The sequence below is a fragment of the Nannospalax galili genome, unplaced genomic scaffold (genome assembly GCF_000622305.1).
Source record: "Nannospalax galili isolate Female #2095 unplaced genomic scaffold, S.galili_v1.0 scaffold433, whole genome shotgun sequence".
NCBI classification, from domain to species: domain Eukaryota; kingdom Metazoa; phylum Chordata; class Mammalia; order Rodentia; family Spalacidae; genus Nannospalax; species Nannospalax galili.
The window spans coordinates 6,195,209-6,202,084 of record NW_008338715.1 but is presented as its reverse complement, the minus strand read 5'-3'; positions in this window follow the sequence as shown (position 1 = coordinate 6,202,084).

The following is a 6,876-nucleotide window of genomic DNA, read 5'->3' as shown; positions in this document are numbered from 1 at the left end:
GCTTGTCTGTAAATATAAGGTTCTTATTAGCATATGGTGAGAAGTTTCATTTTTCTAGAGATATGGCAGAGTTAGTGTTTTCTCTAGGATCCTTGTCTTCTCCAGCCATGGGTATTTAGCTGTGTTTAAAGTGACACTTGTGAGTTCTCCCATTGAGAGGGCTTTATGCTTGTCTGTAAATATAAGGTTCTTATTAGCATATGGTGAGAAGTTTCATTTTTCTAGAGATATGGCAGAGTTAGTGTTTTCTCTAGGATCCTTGTCTTCTCCAGCCATGGGTATTTAGCTGTGTTTACAGTGACACTTGTGAGTTCTCCCATTGAGAGGGCTTTAAGTCAAATTAGGTAACTGTTGATTAACTGTGGCACTACCTCATCAATATACATAGTTTGCTATGCCAGTCATTATGGTTATTAGAATTTAGGGCTGGGTTAGACCACTGATTGATCTTCTCACTTAACAGCTTGCATAGTATCCTCCAGAACTAGAAGAGCTAAACTTCATGTAGAAGGTTTCCAGGTCCTTTCCTGCTCCATTGCTCCAACTCCTGTATCTGAAGTGTATCCTGTCTTCAGCAGTAGGGTCTTATATTCTAGTTCTAGGAGATAACCAAGAGCTCTGGCCACAGCCTGTGTTATTTTGGGAGTCTCTTAGACCACTCTGACCAACCACTTGAAGGGAGGTCTCTCCTGTCTGACACTGTGTTCCTTGCCATACAGACCCTAGGTATATATATTCACTAATGTTCAGACACTGTATGTGCATATCTCAGGGTGTTTCACATTTTCCTCTTGCTTCCCCAGTCCCCTAATTCCATTCATTTCTACTCTCTACTCTCTCTCCCCTCATCCTGAAAAAGAATATTGTTTTCAGGGCTTTGGTATGTAAAGCATGAATACATAAATGCATTCATTATCTTGAATGGGAGACAAGGAGAAGTCCTGAGGGATTAAGGTCAGGTGTCCAGGCAGAGACATAGCTCAGTGATCTTGTTTATATTAGAAACAATAATTTTTGTTTGAAATATTAGTTAAAATTCTTTAGTCCACATTAAGTCTGTATGGTTAAAGTCATTTTTACATATTATTGCGATTTTCACAAAATTCTTTACAATGTCTTTGAAATTTATACCTCTCATGTGCAAATAATTTTTGTAATTTAATTATCATTGGTTGGCATAAATGACTATGAATCATATCACATGTAGTCTTATATAGTCAACTTAAACAATAAATTTATGAAATAATTCCACTACTCCAAAGACTCCTTTTAGTGATATCTAAGTAAAATTATACAAGATCCCCTTTCTCTATACCGTATATTATTACAATTGACCTAATGCTGAGAGACTTCTCATTTTGATAATATACATAAAATTATATTGTATAATACAGTATATTGGATACGATGCATATATTCTTTCAGTAGGATAATATGGTGACATGTTAAATGTTGAATATTACATTTTTGTATATACATACATTATTGTTCCACTCTGATAAATACTAGAAATAGAGCTGTACCATAATGTTATGAAATAAAAAGATATTTATTGGCTAATCTTGAGTGAATTGGAATTGACAGTAGGAAACAGAGAAACAACTGAGAAACTGAAGACAAATTATTTTGTACTGTACATTCTGAATAAGGAATGAAGTGGAGAATATTTGAGATATTATAGTATAATAATTGATACACAAAAATTATAAAACCTAGTTCCCAACTGGCACATCATTAATGTAAAATCTTAATATCCTCAAAATATATTAAAACCAAGGATTCGTTTGTCTCATCAACTTAAAAATAAGATGTGTTTTAAGGGATTGGAGACATTTTACTAAGACTCACAGTACTTACCCACACTCTTCTGTAATGATTTACTTTGGTAAATATCAAAATCATTGTTTACTCACAATAAAGATTGTTATTGGATGAGAGGGGTTTTTTGTTCTGCCACAGTTCAGCAGAATTCTAAATTACATATTTATGTACATAGATTTCACACAGTTCCACACAGTGCAGGAAGGCACTACAGGGTTTCATAGTTCATAGTCTGATAACAGATCAGCACTTACAAAACCAGAATAATATCTGATGGTATGTGTGCTTATTTTATCAACAAACAATACTTTGTTAGAATTAGGTTTATCAGTTAAAATTTTACCAAGGATTTTGTTGCTTTGAAAAACTTGTCCACTGTTCTGTTGTTACCGACTGTGTTTCTGAATATACTGAAAGGCTGTAAACAGGAACCAAATGTAGATCCTTTTGCACAAGACTCATTTGAGAAGGCTTTTTCACGACTAACATTTGCATGATAAATTTATGGACTCTGGCTTCACCAGCTTGATTGAACACATTGCATTTTGCTAAGAACAGCATGTCGACTAGCACAGTCAGCATCCATATACATCTGGGAAAACTGCAACTGCTTGAATTGTGCCATGGGACTAAAGACAAGAAAAGCCTTGTCAGCTGTCAGTTAGATGTTTTTTCACGTATTTCTTTTTACAGGATACAAATAAAAGGTACTGTTAATATTCAGTACGATTTGTGTATATTGTTCTTTGGACTTTGACTATCACAGCAGTCAATGAAGAGATTAAGAGAATGCACAGAAGTAGGACAGAAAGGCAAAAACCAAAGAAAAACTAGGTAATGTGGCAATGCAGATGGAGGTTGGCCATCACAGAGCCATGCCACACTCACAGAGATCTGTTTTTCTCTGCCTTCCTTCCAAGTACTGGGATTAAACACATGGACCACTGTACCATACCCCATTGAAAATCTTTTAAAAATACACATCTAGGAACATTTGGTGACACAAACTTAGCTCAATAGGCATTAACATGACTCCATTCATTAAACTGAGGGGTATGGAGGGGTGCAGATAGGTGAAAGGGTCTAAATATGATCAGATATATTATATGAATTTTGCAAAAATTCAATAAAAATAAATATTATAAAGTAAGAATGCCTTATGCCAGTTGCCTCTGTAAATGGTAGAGTATAATTCTCTCAAAATTATGCTGAGAAAAAATGCTAGATAATAAGGACAATCTATAGATAAATGTAGTCGATTCAATATTTAGAGAACTTCACAGCTGACTTAGTTCTGAAGACAAGATTGAAAGATGACAATGATGATGCTCTTTGTGCCAGGCATCTCAAGGTTGAGCAGCATAACAGGATGCACACTCTGAAAACTGCGACAATATGCAGGATTTTTAATGTGTCTGTGCGTTTGTGTGTTTCACAACCTGTGTCGTTCTAGCCCTTTTCTGTCCTTCCCAAAGTTCTGATTATATGTTTAAGTACATGCAGCTGAGCCACCACTGGAGACATTCCATGCTACTTCTGATTCTATGAACAGTATAATGTTTAATATTGATCTTTCAAACTCTTCAAATCAGACTAACTTGTTAGGGGGTCCTCTTCATGCTGTGAAAAAAGTAGCCCTTCTTTCAAAGTCTTTAAGGAACTAGGATCAAAGAAGAAAGAATCTTATCTTAGGAGAGCAGGCTTCAAAGATCACATCGACTTCTGCACAGTATATGGAGGTAGCAAGTTATGTAGGAGTTTGAGGAGAATAACTCAATAACAAAATCATTTTTGAAATGCTAACATATATAACTGTACTTATATGGTAAATTAGTCATTTTCTGAGCAGTAGGGTTATTATTATATTCTTTTTAAAATGCTTACTGCATTTAGTAGTGTGAAATATACAAATAAAGTATGCTTTAGCTAGAATTTAAACCAGAACACTGAGTTTCAGTGTACATTGTAATCATTTTTTTGTAATATATTTTATTGATTTTTTTATGGATTTCATACATCTTAATCATATTTAGCTCTCCTTTCCTTTCCTGCACACCCTCATAGCCTGCCACATTATTTTATACATTTTGTCATATATGTTAAGGCCTATCGAGTCAAGCTGTGTACCCAGATGTCCTTCAATGTGAACTTATCCACTGGTGCAAGTTCTTGCTGTTTTTGTCTGATTCCTTATACATGGATCTTCTGTATGCTGTAACCATTGATATAAGTTCATATGAGCAAGGTTCCAGGAGCCTGTGAGACTCTGTTTCCTTATGGTCATGCACCTCTTCCCCTGGCTCTTACCATCTTTCAGCCCAATCTTCCACAAAGGTCCCTGAGTTCTGTGGAGGTGAGGGTTAATATAGGAGTCCTATTCAGGGACATATACTCTGCAGCCTCTTATTCTCTAAACTTTGGACTGTTGTGGTCTTCTGGGTTCACTGGAAGTGTTGAAAGAGGAAGCTTTGATGGTGAGTTTTTAGATTCATAGGTATTCTTTCTACCCCTTGTTCCATTATGTTCCCTGAGCCTTAGGTGTAGAGATTTCATTGTAAATGTGTCACGTAAGTTTGAACATCTCGGAGACACTTATTCTCTGTGTGTGACCAGTTGTGGCATTCTGGAATACTTTCGATCTGTTGCAAAAGAAGCTTCTTTGTTGAGTGGTACCTGACATACTTGTCTGTGAATACAAGGCTGAATGTGAGGGATGTGAGAGACTTAGGGTTTTCTCTAAGATGTATGATGTCTCAAGCTATGTGTATTTGCTTATATCAACAGTGCCACACATGTGTTCCCTCCCACTAAGGGGGCTTTTAGTTCAATTAGGTAGCTATTTTTTGCCTCCAAGATAAAAGTGTCACTACTGTTCCACTATAGAATGTTTTGTCCTGCACTGTTTTCTATATTGGGCTTTAAAGCTGGGGTTGGATCATCGATTGATTTTCTCTCTTATGAGCTTCCATATTATCCTCTAAGACTATGAAAACTAGTATTCAGGGAGGAGGCCTTTGACAAAATACCAACATGCATTTTGTTAAAAGTCCTAGAGGGAAATATTCTGGAGAGACTACATCTCACCATAATTAAAGCTATGTATGGCAAACCCATGGTCAACATCATTCTCAGTGGAGAAAACTGAAAGCATTTCATTAAAATCAGGAAACAGAAAAGGCTTTCCACTATCTCCACTTCTTTTCAATTAGTACCTAAACACCTTGCTAGAGCACTAAGACAGGAAAGGAATTTAAAGTAGCATTAACTTGAAAATAAATGGTCAAGTTATCCATGTTTGCAAATAACATGTTATACATAATGGATTCCAAATTTTCAACCAGAAAATGTCTAGAAATGATCATCAATACCTTTGGAAAAGTGGCAGTTTATGAGCTCAATCTGTAAAAATCAGTAGCCTTTCTATATACGAGTATCAAGCAATCATAGAAAGAGTTCATGGAATCCTTCCCATTCAAAATAGCCTCAAAAATAAAATATCTAGGAATAAATCTGATCAAAGACATTAAAGATTTCTACAGTGAAAATTCTAAATCTTCACAGAGTCACTGAGGTAGACACCAAGACACTGTTTAACTCATATGCACCTGTAAAGTGAAATTCATTTCTGGGAGTCCCTTGCTGCATGTGCTCTCTGCTCCCAGCCCCTCTGTGAGTTGGGCTGCGACCTTATCCCCCATGCTGTCCTTACAACTGACCTACAAAACCAATACAATGCATTCAGGTTTTCGTACAGAGTTTATGATATTCGGGAGAGGGTTTTTTACAAAGGTGTGCACCCATGGGCTTTTTTCCCTACATTCCAGCCAAAAGGGCGAATTTCACACTGCCTTCCCGGCTTCCTCCTTGTCCCCCCCTTTTACCCTCCCCCCCTCATTCAATTGAAGCTGATCAATTGGGTGTGAGGGATGAATGGCTCCTTCTCTTTCTACAGCGTCTCTTAGGGTTCAGACATCAGGCTTTTGCTAGTTCTGAGGACACGCCTATCCAACAGCTCCTCTGTCCAACTTTCATCTCATTCTTATTGGATTCTAGCACCGTTCTCAATAGTTCACATTAATTAGCAGGTTAAATATTTACTAGAAAACATAGCCCACTATTTTGCCACTTCATATAAAATAAGGAAATATGTCAAAACTGGTTGAACCTAGTGTTGTCATTTCACAGCCTTTTACAAGGCTGGCAGAAATATGAATTTAAATTTGGGGAATGTTAGAATGTGTGGAATATATACTCAGTCCTGTTTCTATTTATAGAGCTGCTAATCATTCCTAAATAACAATTATAATGAACATTTGGAAAAGGACCAATAAAAATAGCAAAATTTAGAAACATTCTCTTAAAAGAATATTTGAGGCCTGGCATCGTGGTGCACACCTTTAATCCCAGCACTCGGGAGGCAGAGGCAGGCGGATCTCTGTGAGTTCGAAGCCAGTCTGGTCTACATAGTGAGTCCCAGGACAGCTGGGGCTACAGGGAGACCCTGTCTCAAAATGACCAAAAAAAAATTTTTTTTGAGTAAAAAATGAGAAAAGACTTTGCCATCATATTCCCTATTTACAGGCAAGCTATAGGACCATAGTTTACATCACTAGTACCCACAGAGATTTGGGGTGGTCATTGTAATTCCCCTATAATTTAAGACAGAGGCAGGTAATACTCCAAGCAAGCTGACTAGTGAGAGGAAACATATGAGTGAGTTCCGCATTTGATTGAAACACCATGCATGAAAAAAACAACATGGAGAACTACTGAAGAAGACTTCTAATATCTGCCTTGCATCTCACGATTGCACATGCATATAGCAGTGTAGCTGCAAACAAATATGTGTCTGCATACATGGGAATACTCATACACGCATGCGTGTATATCAAATACACATACACATAGAAAAAAGAAAAAGAAAATATAAAACCAATCACAAATATCAACAATAGTTCACAAAAATTCTTTTGTTTAGCAACCATCTAAAATTGACACACAAGGATTAAAATTTTGAGTTTAAAAATGTGTGCATTTTCCTTTATTTTGTAATTT